The sequence below is a fragment of the Rutidosis leptorrhynchoides genome, chromosome 1 (genome assembly GCF_046630445.1).
Source record: "Rutidosis leptorrhynchoides isolate AG116_Rl617_1_P2 chromosome 1, CSIRO_AGI_Rlap_v1, whole genome shotgun sequence".
In the NCBI taxonomy this organism is placed as follows: Eukaryota; Viridiplantae; Streptophyta; class Magnoliopsida; order Asterales; family Asteraceae; genus Rutidosis; species Rutidosis leptorrhynchoides.
Genome location: NC_092333.1, coordinates 462,347,683 through 462,363,963, shown reverse-complemented (window position 1 = coordinate 462,363,963; position 16,281 = coordinate 462,347,683).

The window sequence follows — 16,281 nt, the reverse complement described above, 5'->3', positions numbered from 1 at the left end:
GATATATACAATATGATAAACAATCAATAATCTCAATATGGTTAACCATAAACGCTATGGTGCTACCGGCTCGTAGTTCACACCATACGCATTTGAGTCATACTCTTTTATAGTGCTACCGGCTCGTGGTTCACACTTTGTTTTATAGTGCTACCGGCTCGTGGTTCACACTCAATGCTACCGGATCGTGGTTCACATCTTATTTTATAGTGCTACCGGCTCGTGGTTCACACTCGATGCTACCGGCTCGTGGTTCACATCTTATCGCACACATGTTATGGCACTACCGGCTCGATGGTTCATACCATAACATTCAAAAATAAACACGCCATATACACATACGTATAATTACTCCACTCACCTTAAACGCCTTTAGTGAAAAGATAACCGAGCTTGCAACCTTCAATGTAACGTACCTATTACATTATACATATTATTAATCACAAACTCAAGTTGGTCAACCAACTCAATCTCCATTCTAGTGTCATTTTGACCCATGGTGCAATTTCGACCCATTTGTACCCTTAACCCTAATACTTGGGCCAACATCACCAAAACCCTAACACTAGTCTAATATGGTCTTAAAGACTTTTCAACACAAAGTTAAGCATCTTTCACATACATTAATCAACTTAGGTCCATTATTACCCATTTGACCATTTAAAGTCAACACACCCATTTTGGGTCATACACTAACCCACACAACACCCATTTACTTATATATAGGTGTCTAGTAATTAACTAACCAATTTAAGCTCATAAACATCAATTAACACTTTGAAACCCTAGGTTAGTTGGTATTGAGTCTCCATGACTCAATCTTACCCAAGATCACCCAAAATCACCAAATTTAGGTTTTATGTTCATCACTAACCCAAACCCTAACCCTTAAACAAATTAAATTAGGGAAAACAAAGTTAGAACATACCACCACAACTAAAACGTAGCTAGTGACTAGATGAACAACTTTAAAACACGCACTTAGGCCCGATTCAACCTTCTTCTTCCTTTATTGGAGCTCTCTCACTCTAGAACTTCCTCTCTCTCTCTCTAGAATTTAAGTGGATGACGATAAAGTAGATGAAAATGGTGTTATGAGGCTCACCAAACTGATCTAGAGCCTTAAAGTTGGCCTTAAGTGATTTTACCAAAAAGCCCCTCAAAAATATCTAATTTAAAGGAGAAGTGAGCTGTCACTGCGCGTTTGCGCGGCGCGCCATTGACCTGTGCGGCGCGCAGAATGGCCTGGGCAGATTCTGCTTCTTTTTAAAATATACAACGAAAACCCACACTTCAAGTACCTTATTTACACATATGTACACTATAAATATTTGGGTCTTACAACTCTCCCCCACTTGAATCGGGGCTCGTCCTCGCGATCCAAGCCGCATGACAAGTTGGAAGATAAACCAACACAAATTCTTAGGGTTCCCATGTAAACTCAGAACCTTTACTACGACGCCATTGGACCTTAAAGGTCCTCACCTCTTTGTTATGCAACATTTTCATCTTCTCATCAAGTATAGCAATCGGCTCTTCAACATATTCTAACTTGTTGTTTAGCTCAATTTCGTCTAATGGCATCCATGAAGAATCATCCGCAAGACACTTACGGAGATGGGAAACATGAAATGTGTTATGTATCCCCGCAAGCTCTTCGGGTAATTCCAACCGATACGCAACCTCACCAACACGAGCTAAAACCTTAAATGGCCCAATAAACCGAAGAGCTAACTTTCCCCGCTTTCAAAATCGAATAACACCCTTCCATGGCGAAACTTTAAGCATCACCTTGTCGCCCTCTTGGAACTCAATCAATCGTCTACATTTATCGGCATACGACTTTTGTCTATCTTGGGCCGCCTTCAAATGAGTCCGAATCATCTCAATCTTGCTATTTGTCTCTAAAACCAAATCGGTACTCCCGATTTCTCTTTGACCCACTTCACCCCAACAAATTGGAGTTCGACACCTTCGCTCATATAGCATCTCGTAAGGTGGCATCCCGATACTAGTATGATAACTATTATTGTACGAGAATTCCACCAAAGGTAAGTGCTCATCCCAAATACCACCGAAATCAATGATACACGCCCGTAACATATCCTCCAATGTTTCATTCGTACGTTTGGTTTGACCGTCCGTTTGAGGATGGTACGCCGTGCTCAATTTCAATTGTGTACCCATATCTTCATGAAACTTTTCCCAAAACTGAGATGTAAAACGAGTATCTCGATCCGAAATAATAGATATAGGAACCCCATGTCGAGAGATCACCTCCTTGATAAACAACTTAGCCAAGGTTTCCAACGATATCGCTTCCCGAATGGGAAGAAACAAAGCACTTTTCGTCAATGGTCAACTATTACCCAAATCATATCAAATTGGGTTCTCGCCGTCTTAGGTAACTTTGTAATGAAATCCATGGTAATGTGCTCCCATTTCCATTTCGGGATTTCTAACGGTTGCAACTTTTCATACAGCTTTTGGTGTTCGGCTTTAACTTGCAAACATGTAACACATTGTTCTACGTACTTTACAACATCATGTTTCATGCTCGGCCACCAATAATCCTTCTTCAAGTCAAGATACATTTTCGTCGCGCCCGAATGAATGGAATACTTTGACTTATGCGCTTCATCAAGTAGCATCCGCCGGTAATCACCCATCTTAGGCACCCACACTCTTCCTTGAAAAGACAACAAACCACGCGGGCCCATAGTAATGAACTCCGATTGCCCCACGATTCGTTCCGCATGCTTGTTGTGAGCGTAAGCCTCTATTTGAATCTCACCAACCTTCACAAGAAAATCGTTAGTAATAATCAAACGTAACGATCCTACTCGTATCGCCGGATGTTGACTCTTTCGACTCAATGCATCCGCGACAACGTTCGCCTTACCCAGATGATAAAGTATCTCACAATCATAGTCCTTCACCACATCCATCCATCTACGTTGACGATAATTCAAATCTCGTTGACTAAAAAGATGTTTCAAATTCTTGTGATCCGAATAAATCGTACACTTGACACCATACAAGTAGTGGCGCCAAATTTTCAACGCATGCACAACCGCCGCCAACTTAAGATCATGAGTCGGATATCTCGTTTCATGTTCCTTCAATTTTCGAGAGGCATAAGCGATGACTTTGCCCCTTTGCATTAGAACACACCCGAGCCCATTTAAAGAAGCATCACAATAAACCGTCATGTCTTCTACACCTTCCGGCAATACTAATACCGGAGCTTGACACAACTTCTCTTTTAACAATTGAAAAGCATTTTCTTGCTCATTTTCCCAATTAAATCTAGCATTCTTTCTCGTCAATTTCGTTAATGGAGAATCTATCTTAGAAAAGTCTTGGATAAACCGACGATAATAACCGGCCAATCTGAGAAAACTTCGGATTTTCGTGGGTGTAGTCGGTCGTCCCCAACTCTTCACCGTCTCGATCTTCCTCGGATCTACTTGAATACCATCTTTGTTCACAATATGACCAAGGAATTGAACTTCCCTTAGCCAAAATTCACATTTGGAGAATTTAGCATACAACTTCTCCTTCCGCAACGTCTTCAACACACCCCGCAAATGGTGTTCATGTTCCTTCATACTCCTCGAATAGACAAGTATGTCGTCAATGAACACTATTACCGACTTGTCCAACATAGGTTGGCACACTCTGTTCATAAGATTCATGAATGCCACCGGTGCATTCGTAAGACCAAAAGGCATAACTACAAACTCAAAATGCCCATAACGCGTTTGAAAAGCCGTTTTCTCAATATCTTCCTCACGGACCCGCATTTGGTGATAATCGGACCGTAGGTCGATTTTAGAGAAATACGTCGCACCTTGGAGTTGGTCAAACAAATCATCAATCTGAGGCAATGGATAACGATTCTTGATCGTCACTTTGTTTAACTCCCGATAATCCATGCACATCCGCATACTACCATCCTTCTTCTTTATAAATAAAACCGGAGCGCCCCATGGCGAAGCACTCGGTCGAATAAAACCCTTCTAAAGCAACTCTTGGGTTTGGTTTAACAATTCTTGCATTTCCGTCGGCGCTAAGCGATAAGGAGTTTTAGCAATGGGGGTAAGCCCCCAGAACCAACTCAATGCGAAATTCAACTTGTCTTTCCGCCGGAATACCCGGTAACTCATCCGGAAAAACGTCTTCAAATTCATTAACCACCGGAATTTCATGAATGGGTGGTGGCTCATCACGAGCATCAACAACATGGGCAAGAAAATCCATGCCACCGCTAACGAGGAAACGACGTGCCCGTTCAAAAGTGCATATCGACACAAGTCTTCTTTGCTTATCGCCATGAATAATTAACTCTCCCCCACTTGGGGTCTTTACCCGAATAAACTTATCATGGCATGCAATATCGGCTCTATTACGATCGAGCCAATCCATACCAACGACAATATCAAAATCACCCAAAGTCATCGGAATGAGATCGATTTTAAAACTTTCGGCACCAAATACAACATTACAATTTTTACACACATCAACCACTAGCGCCGTCTTGCCATCCGCTATTTCAACTTCTACCAGACGACTTAACTTAACTAGCGGTTTATTTAACTTAGGCACAAATCTTGGAGACACAAACGACAAATTAGCACCACTATCAAAAAGTATCCGTGCCAGATTAGAGTTAACCATGAAAGTACCTGAGACGACTTCATTGGATTGCTTGGCATCATCATTCGTCATCAAATAGTTGTGGCCCCTAGTCGTACCCGCTGCTTTCTCCAACATCTTAACATGATCATTATTCAAATCGGGACATTCCGGCCTCTTGTGCCCTTCTTTACCACAATTATAACAAGTAAGCTTGGTCGACGCCTTGGTGCAATCACGGGCCATGTGCCCTCTTTGATTACAATTATAACACGTGGGTCCGAAACCCCCGGAAGCACCCTTCTTCACACTATTAACACTTTCGGAACCCTTCTTTGACTTCTTGTTTGAAAAATTCGAATGACTTGAACCTTCAAACTTTCTTTTAGAAAATGAGAAATCACTTCTCTTTGGAACCTCCGGTTCAAAACCCCAAGCCAATTCAAATAACTCTTCAAAAAACTTAGCCATTCCCCGACTAATCTTCCCCTTCAACTCATCGCTTAAAGTACGGTAGAAGTCCTTCATCAACTTGTGATCATCACCAACATATTCCGGACAAAAACGAGTATTTGCCAAGAAGGTAGACTTAAGAGTAACCAAGTCCATTGAACCTTGTCGCAAATTGTGCAACTCGTCCCAGATTCTATCAAGGTCGGAAGAAGTTCGGTATTCTTTGAAGAATTCCTTCTTAAACTCTTCCCACGTCAAGCTCATACATTGCTCCTCACCGTACAATTGAATCTTATCATCCCACCACAATTTAGCTTCTTCCCGCAACATACTAGAACCATACCTTGTTTTCTTCTCGGGAGGACATTCCGCGATACGGAAGGCCCCCTCGATATCGGAAATCCAATAAGTACTTTTCAAAGGATCCCTCACCCCATTAAACATAGGCGGTTGAGCATCCTTGAAGTTTTTGTAATGGAAGTCAGGCGGTTGCTCATCAACTGATTCTTGGAAAACTTTCTTAACGCTAACGAGAAAATCCTCCTTGTAGTTCTTCAAGATGGCCTCAACCTTGGCCGTGAATTCGGAGTCCTCACTCGTACCCCCGTTATCGGTATCGTGTCCGTTTCTCATCTTCATTCTATAAAACGGAAGTTGTTAAACAATGGAACGAAAAGAAACGACACATATATACACACATACAGCTTACCGCCCCATCTTGCTCAACAACCGTCGTACATTGCTTGTTTGACACGATTTGCACCCGTAATAATGGTAGCTAGTCATTACTACGCGAGCACATCACATTAACTCGCTAGTACAACGTGTATCTCGCTTGATGATTGCAAATACCCCACAAAACAAATAGCGCAAGGTTAGTTCACATAAACCTATGCATTAATCAAAACCCGATCCGACCCAAAGTCCTACAAGTCCCGCATACAACGCATTACACAATAAAGTCCAAGTCTAGGCACATATCTCAAGTCGCCTAAATCCCTTAGACCATGCTCTGATACCACTTGTAACAACCCAACCCAAAGTACAATCAAATACGCGGAATATTACATAAAAAAAAAAATTCAACCATGCGCGGCGCGCCAGCCCCTTGCGCGGCGCGCAAAAGGGGTCTGACAGCCCGCTGTCCAAAAATCCAATTTATGCGAAAAAGATCGCCCACTTCCCGACGTATTTAGACAAAACGTTTTTCACAACATATTCATATATGAAAAACTAACACATTCCATTCATAAAATAAGTTTTACGAACCCGGGCCCACATATGCCCAATTTACGAGTTTCGTGCAAAGTTATAAGTTTCAACCAAATTAGTTTAAATTCCAAACGACACTATGAGCATGGTGTTTGGGGTTAAACTACCCAAGTCTTGGTCAAACTTCAAAAGCTAGTACATCCAAAAGTGTCCCCTAATTAAACAAAGCGGGATCTCTACTCCAAACAAACGCCCTTACCCTTGTCCACGCCCGAGCCTATAAAAAGGTAAACAACGAGAGGGTAAGCAAAGCTTAGTGAGTGCAACAATTATACATACACATATCTAACCCATTTATTTGCAATCACATCCACCAAATACCTCATACGAACTTGTAACTCAAATAGCATATCATCATACCCGTAATACTAACAAGTCGTACGTTATCACAAAACCGCATTAGCATATATACTCAACACAATATCGATATATACAATATGCTAAACAATCAATAATCTCAATATGGTTAACCATAAACGCTATGGTGCTACCGGCTCGTGGTTCACACCATACGCATTTGAGTCATACTCTTTTATAGTACTACCGGCTCGTGGTTCACACTTTGTTTTATAGTGCTACCGGCTCGTGGTTCACACTCGATGCTACCGGATCGTGGTTCACATCTTATTTTATAGTTCTACCGGCTCGTGGTTCACACTCGATGCTACCGGCTCGTGGTTCACATCTTATCGCACACATGTTATGGCACTACCGGCTCGATGGTTCATACCATAACATTCAAAAATAAACACGCCATATACACATATGTATAATTACTCCACTCACCTTAAACGCCTTTAGTGAAAAGATAACCGAGCTTGCAACCTTCAATGTAACGTACCTATTACATTATACATATTATTAATCACAAACTCAAGTTGGTCAACCAACTCAATCTCCATTCTAGTGTCATTTTGACCCATGGTGCAATTCCGACCCATTTGCACCCTTAACCCTAATACTTGGGTCAACATCACCAAAACCCTAACACTAGTCCAATATGGTCTTAAAGACCTTTCAACACAAACTTAAGCACCTTTCACATACATTAATTAACTTAGGTCCATTATTACCCATTTGATCATTTAAAGTCAACACACCCATTTTGGGTCATACACTAACCCACACAACACCCATTTACTTATATATAGGTGTGCTAGTAATTAACTAATCAATTTAAGCTCATAAGCATCAATTAACACTTTAAAACCCTAGGTTAGTTGCTATTGAGTCTCCATGACTCAATCTTACCCAAGATCACCCAAAATCACCAAATATAGGTTTTATGTTCATCACTAACCTAAACCCTAACCCTTAAACAAATTAAATTAGGGAAAACAAAGTTAGAACATACCACCACAACCAAAACGTAGCTAGTGACTAGATGAACAACTTTAAAACACGCACTTAGGCCCGATTCAACCTTCTTCTTCCTTTATTGGAGCTCTCTCACTCTAGAACTTCCTCTCTCTCTCTCTCTAGAATTTAAGTGGATGAGGATAAAGTAGATGAAAATGGTGTTATGAGGCTCACCAAATTGTTCTAGAGCCTTAAAGTCGGCCTTAAGTGATTTTACCAAAAAGCCCCTCAAAAATATCTAATTTAAAGGAGAAGTGAGCTGTCACTGCGCGTTTGCGTGGCGCGCCATTGACCTGCGCGGCGCACAGAATGGCCTGGGCAGATTCTGCTTCCTTTTAAAATATACAATGAAAACCCACACTTCAAGTACCTTATTTATACATATGTACACTACAAATATTTGGGTCTTACATATATATAGGGACAGGTTCAAACGAGAACCACAAAAAAGGTGAGAACTGCGAGAACCTTTTAATGTCATGGTTTTTATGCATTTAAATGCAACAAATTACATGCAAATGTTAATTAATGCTATATTATTAACAAACATATGTTCATTTCCACAAATTACATGTTAAATTATTAATTATATGAAATGTTCACATGTTACACAAAGAAATATGCACTTGTCAACGGGAAACTATATATTTGATTACATAGGTAAAACTTAAGTTTTTCGGACTATTATATGTTCATTCTTACTCTCCATCAACAATTATGGGTGATTCAATCTTCTCACATGTGAAAATCTTTGTAAATTAAAAGTTCTCGCAGTTCTCGCAATTTTTAGAGTTCTCGTTTGAACTTTTGGCTATATATATATATATATATATATATATATATATATATATATATATATATATATATATATATATATATATATATAAAATAGAAACTAGATATTTACATATTTTTGGGAGGGCTTAAGGTTAGCCACCACCCACACAAACACAAACAATACACATACAATTACATACAAATACACTGATGACTTAAACCTTAAATACGAGAATGACCCAAACTACAAATTCAACCTGAATCCTGATTATTAACATGAGGAAAATTCAAGGAGCTTGGGTGACGAAGCCATTGATGCCAATCAAGCAATTTGTATCTCGAACGATTAGTAATCCACTCAAAAGTTTTTACTTGAATCTCACATATAACTTTCGAAGATGCCCAACTATCATTACGGAATACTTTTTGGTTTCTATTTTTTCATATAAGATATCCCGTCACCCACTCAGTCGCTTGCCATATTTTCTTTTGAGCCCCCAGTATCACATTGTTACCATTACCAATGAACAAGATTTCAATACTTGCACTCGCTGGAAAGGTTATACCCCACCATTTGTAGACACCCAACCGAATTTCCCTTGCAAATTTACACGAAATTAAGGCATGACTCCTGATTCCACAATATCATTACACATAGGACAAAGTAACGAGTCAAGATCGATCCCCCTTTTATCTAACTCAACCCTGACCAAAATATGCTTCTCAAGACTCTGAATATACCAATTTTCTGTTGGTGATTTTAGCATGATCCAACATGCATTTTAGTGATTGGATTACTAACTTGAAAGTGTTTTCGAACCATTGATACGTTACACGAATTCGGAGAGTGTGGAGTCCACGTTCGTAAAACGTGAGGTGGTTTGAGGTTTCCTTTGGGCTTGGAAATGTTATTTGGAACTTAAGAAATGCAAGACGAGACTTGAAGAGGCCATACGAGTGAAATAGCTTGAGTTCGAAAAGTGAAGTGCAGGCAAGGCTTAGGCCGCGGCGCGGCCTAGCCACCCGCGGCGCGGCTTAAAGGGTAAAACCAATGTCGAGACTTTTGATTAATTTCAAGCTTTTTCCTTTGTTAGCCCGCGGCGCGGCTCTATGGCCCGCGGCGCGGCTTAATGAAGGGATGCTGAAGAGGTGTGTTTTTCACCCAAAAGGTGCATTTCGAACCCCAAACGTTTTGGGGTTGTTCCAGGATATTTTAAAGACGTTTTTCCATGTTTTTAGACTATTTTAAGTCTAAATACATGAAAGATAACATCCAAGCAACTAGTGGGCATGAATCAAAGGTTGTGACTCTTCATCACACCTTTTGACCCATTATAAATACACATTTGGTGTATTGAGAAAAGGTTCCAGATTTTTTAATCTTTCACACACACTTTCATCTCATACAATTAGAAGATAATCTCTGCAATAATTTTGATTGTTTTCTTTTAGCCAAGACAACAATCTAGTCTTTGTCTTATCCCAATCGAAACTTCGTGTAACCCGTGGCTAATTGGGTCGAAATATTCGATTAGGAAAGTGTACACACGATTCAAAGATCAATCCGGAGTCGGTTCCGTTTCAGGCACGAAGTTTATTTACAATCCAACTTCATAACATTCTAATCGAATACTTGATCATCATGTCCGGTGAAACGGTAAAGGAAATGACTTCAAGGTTTGCAAAATTGGAAAGGTTTGAAGGGGCAGATTTTAGGAGATGGCAAAAGAAGATGAAGTTTCTTTTGACTTCATTGAAGTTGGTGTATGTTTTGTCCACTCCAAGGCCCGTTGAATCGGATGAAGAGACCATGGAGAATGCCCGGTTAAGGAGCAAATGGGATAATGATGACTTGCTGTGTCGTGGCCACATTCTAAATGGTATGTCCGATGTTTTATTTGATGTTTACAATTCGGTTGAATCGGCCAAGGAACTTTGGGATAAATTGGAGGCCAAGTATATGGCCGAGGATGCGTCTAGCAAGAAATTCCTTGTTAGCAATTTCAATAATTATAAGATTGTTGACACTAGGCCCATCATGGAACAATTCCATGAGATCCTTAGGATCTTGGGGCAATTTACCCAACATAACATAAGTGTGGATGAAACTTTCACGGTTTCATCCATCATTGACAAATTGCCACCTTCATGGCAAGAATTCAAACACACACTCAAACACAATAAGGAAGAGATGAATTTGAATGAGTTGGGAAGTCACTTGAGAATTGAGGAATCAATTCCGGAATTAGATAGTGGCAAGGGAAAGGGTAAAGAAGTGGGATCTTCTTCAATCAACATGATTGAAGATAAATCTCATGGAAATAAATACAACAAGAAATCAAACAACAAGAAGCGAAAGTCTGAAAACAACAAGAATGCGTCCAATAAGAAGGACAAGAAGTCTTGTTGGAGATGTGGCAAACCCGGTCACTATAAGCGGGATTGCAAAGTAAAGATGGTAGAAGGAGCAAGCACATCGGGTGCGGGCCAAGGATCAAAGGATCCTACTCCTAATCAAGGTCAAAATTCTGACTTTGTGACTATTCCAATTAAGAATTATGTTTCGCATATTTCTGATGCATTCTATGTACAGGATGATACAATTGGATGGTGGGTAGATTCGGGTGCAACTTGTCATGCTTGCAAGGATCGTGAATGGTTCAAAACTTTTGTACCGGATAATGATGTTTTGCACATGGGCAACGAATCTAATGCTAGTGTTGTTGGTTATGGGAATGTTGTATTGGAGTTTAGCTCCGGAAAATCTATTACTCTTTATAATGTATTGTATGTACCTAACTTACGTAAGAATCTTGTATCTAGTCCCATGTTGAATAAATGTGGGTATAAACAAGTGTTTGAAAGTGACAAATATATATTGTCTAAGTGTGGTGTGTTTGTTGGTTTTGGGTACTATAACAATGGAATGTTCATGCTTAATCTCAAAAATGTTCCTAGGGCCATTGATTCTACTTGCATGATTAGTTCTAGTACTTGTGATTCCGGTTTATGGCATGCTCGTTTAGGTCATGTACATTACAAACGAATGTATGAAATGTCTAAGGATGACTTAATACCAAGTTTTGATAAACATTTAGATAAATGTAAAACTTGTATGCTAACAAAGATCACTAGACAACCTTTTAGAGAAATAAACCGGAAGTCATCATTATTAGAACTAATTCATAGTGATCTATGTGATCTTCATGCTACTCCTTCAATGGGTAACAAGAAGTACATGATTACTTTTATAGATGATTCGTCTAGGTATTGCTATGTGTATCTTTTACATTCTAAAGATGAAGCTTTAGACAAATTTAAAATCTATAAAACTGAAGTAGAATTGCAACTTGATTGTTCAATTAAAACATTGCGTACCGATCGAGGTGGCGAATACTATGACCCGGAATATTTTCAATCGATAGGAGTTATTCACCAAACCACGGCTCCTTATACGCCACAACAAAATGGTATAGCCGAAAGGAAGAATAGGACACTTAAAGAGATGGTTAACTCCATGTTGTCTTATTCCGGTTTGAGTGAAGGATTTTGGGGGGGAAGCCATGTTAACGGCTTGTTACATCTTGAATAGGGTTCCCAATAAGAATGGGAAGAAAACTCCATATGAACTTTGGTTTAACAAACATCCTAATTTGCATTACTTGCGAGTTTGGGGATGTAGGGCGGTCGTAAGACTTCCGAAACCCAAAAGGAAAACTTTGGGTGAAAAGGGTATTGATTGCATCTTTATTGGATATGCCGAGCATTCCAAGGCGTATAGATTCTTTGTCATTGAGCCAAATGACGCCATTTCGGTTAATACCGTGATTGAATCTAGAGATGCAATATTTGATGAGTCTAGGTTCTCATCAATACCTAAACCAAAGGATATGGCACCTATTGCAAGTACCTCCCAAGGTGCTCAATTGGAAGAAATTCCAAATGAAACTCATGAGCCACGTAGAGGGAGTAGGAAAAGGACTCCTAAATCATATGGTGAGGATTTTCAACTATTCTTAGTTGAAGGAACTAGAGATGATGTCATATCTCAACTTCATTATTGTTACAATATTGAAGAGGATCCGAGGACATATGATGAGGCTATGAGGTCTCGTGACGTTGCCTTTTGGAAAGAGGCAATTCGTGATGAGATAGACTCTATCATGGAAAATAATACGTGGGTTCTAGTTGATTTGCCTCCCGGTTGTAAACCTTTGGGCAACAAGTGGATCTTCAAAAGAAAGATGAAAGTTGATGGATCGGTTGACAAGTTTAAAGCACGTTTGGTCATACAAGGCTTTAGACAAAAGGAGGGTATTGATTACTTTGATACCTATGCTCCAGTTGCGCGTATCACCACCATTAGATTGTTGATATCGCTTGCGTCGATTCACAATCTTGTGATTCACCAAATGGATGTAAAAACCGCTTTTCTTAACGGTGATTTGGAGGAAGAGGTGTACATGAAACAACCGGAAGGTTTTGTCATGTCGGGACAAGAGACGAAGGTGTGCAAGTTGATTAAGTCCTTGTATGGACTTAAACAAGCACCAAAGCAATGGCATCAAAAGTTTGATGATGTCATTTTGTCTCATGGCTTTATGATCAACCAATCGGATAAGTGTGTGTATAGCAAATTTGATCACAAGGGGAATGGTGTGATTATTTGCTTGTATGTGGATGACATGTTGATATTTGGTACTAGCCAAGATCAAGTTGATAAGACCAAACAATTCTTGTCATCTAAGTTTTCGATGAAGGATATGGGGGTTGCGGATGTGATTCTTGGGATAAGGATCGTCCGTGGTGATAATGGCATCACAATAGCTCAATCTCATTATATTGAGAAGATCCTCAAGAAGTTTAATCTTGAGGATACCTCCCCGGTAAGTACTCCCATTGATCCTACTCTTAAGCTCTTACCCAATACGGGTTCGGCGGTGTATCAACTTAAATACGCGAGTGCTATAGGGTGTCTAATGTATGCAATGACTTGCACTAGACCGGATATTGCCTATGCGGTGGGGAAATTGAGTAGATTCACAAGTAACCCAGGTTCTCACCATTGGCAAGCTGTAAATAGAGTATTTAAGTATTTGAAGCGAACCAAGGACTTTGGTATCACGTATACCGGCTTCCCTTCTATCTTAGAAGGTTATTCGGATGCAAGTTGGATAACCAATGTGGAAGATCATTCTTCAAATACTGGTTGGATATTCCTACTTGGTGGAGGGGCAATTTCATGGGCTTCCAAGAAGCAAACATGTATCACAAATTCTACAATGGAGTCGGAATTTGTTGCATTGGCTGCGGCGGGTAATGAAGCCGAATGGTTAAGGAATTTGGTTTATGAGATTCCTTTATGGCCAAAGCCCATTCCTCCTATTGGTATACATTGCGATAGTGCTTCAACGGTGGCTAAGGCTTATAGTCACATGTATAATGGTAAGTCTAGACACTTGGGTGTTAGACATTCCATGGTACGTGATTTAATCACAAATGGATTGATCTCCATTGATTTTGTGAGATCGGAACAAAATCTAGCGGATCACTTGACCAAGGGACTAGCCAGGGACTCGGTGCACAAGTCGGCTATTGGTGTGGGATTGAAGTCCATCTAAATCTTTCAAAGTGGGATACCCAATTCCCTTCTAGTACAACGCTAGAAGCTTGAATTCAATGAGGAAAGCTTATTTTGAGAAGATTGGAACACATGTTTATCATATAATACCAAAGGTATGTGTTCGGACCTACAAGATAAGGTAAGGTTGAAGTTTGTAACTTCTTAATAGTTCTCTTGATAAATTGCATTGTAGGAGCAAGATTGAAGAGAGCTACCTAAGTGGACATGAAGTTGAGCCGCTTCAAGAAAGCTTTGGACTTAGTTTTCTATATGTTCATGATTGGATTGGGACACATGGCTCCTAATAGTGTCAAGGTTGTATTGTTATAGATTATGGAACTAGTGTGTATATTATCGACAGGTTTTCAAATGAATTGAAGGGTTCAAACTATTAGAGCACCCTGATTTTCGAATTCTTGCACGTGTAATATACTATGTGTAAATTCAATCCATGTGACATTTATATTTATGCATTAGTTTCTAATTGTTGGTATTTTAGTAATCAAGGATCATACTAAAATGGGGGGGATTTGTTGGTGATTTTAGCATGATCCAACATGCATTTTAGTGATTAGATTACTAACTTGAAAGTGTTTTCGAACCATTGATACGTTACACGAATTAGGAGAGTGTGGAGTGCACGTTCGTAAAACGTGAGGTGGTTTGAGGTTTCCTTTGGGCTTAGAAATGTTATTTGGAACTTAAGAAATGCAAGACGAGACTTGAAAAGGCCATACGAGTGAAATAGCTTGAGTTTGAAAAGTGAAGTGCAGGCAAGGCTTAGGCCGCGGCGCGGCCTAGCCACCCGTGGCGCGGCTTAAAGGGTAAAACCAATGTCGAGACTTTTGATTAATTTCAAGCTTTTTCCTTTGTTAGCCCGCGGCGCGGCTCTATGGCCCGCGGCGCGGCTTAATGAAGGGACGCTGAAGAGGTGTGTTTTTCACCCAAAAGGTGCATTTCGAACCCCAAACGTTTTGGGGTTGTTCCAGGATATTTTAAAGACGTTTTTCCATGTTTTTAGACTATTTTAAGTCTAAATACATGAAAGATAACATCCAAGCAACTAGTGGGCATGAATCAAAGGTTGTGACTCTTCATCACACCTTTTGACCCATTATAAATACACATTTGGTGTATTGAGAAAAGGTTCCAGATTTTTTAATCTTTCACACACACTTTCATCTCATACAATTAGAAGATAATCTCTGCAATAATTTTGATTGTTTTCTTTTAGCCAAGACAACAATCTAGTCTTTGTCTTATCCCAATCGAAACTTCGTGTAACCCGTGGCTAATTGGGTCGAAATATTCGATTAGGAAAGTATACACACGATTCAAAGATCAATCCGGAGTCGGTTCCGTTTCAGGCACGAAGTTTATTTACAATCCAACGTCATAACATTTTCCGCAGTATTAGATTATTCCTAAGTGTTTCGAAACCAGAATGAGTACCTGAAAGAATTTGCTCGTCAATTTTTCTAGCAAATTTTGGAGTTGTAGTCTTCTTACCAGTAAGTTTGTAGCACCACGAACTAGGACCTTCACTGATTTTTGTGTTGTTCTTGTTTCTTGAAATTAGAAGTGATAATTCACCTAGCAATCTGCCTGATAATGGTCTTGACCAGTGCCATGAATATGACTACCGTCCGTTCAAGAACTCAACCATGTCTTTGATTGAAGCGCCTGTCTCGTTGTCGAGTATGAATAACCTTGGAAATGCCTCCTTTGGTCGTGATTCCTCAACCTATAGATCCTCCCAAAAAATCATATCTCGTCTGTCGCCAATCTTTCTCTCAAAAAGTGATTTCATATTTATGCCAATCTTGAGTAGATCATTACCAATCTTCACTATATTACTCCAAAATGAAGAATGCTTTAGTGAAGAATTATTAGAACCAACAATCCCCAACCACCACCACCCCCCCCCCCCCCACATCACTCTCGTAAATACTTCTAATAACATTGGTCCAAAGAGAATTATTTTTGACCCTAAAATGTCACCACAATTTAGTTAAAAGTGCCAAGTTTTTAGACTTTAACAACCCAATATTTAACCCTCCCTCCCCATAAATGTGTAATATAGAATCCTATTTGACTCACGAAAGTTTTTATCACCCGACCCGCCCCAAAAGAATTTTACAGCGCATACTCTCGAGAAT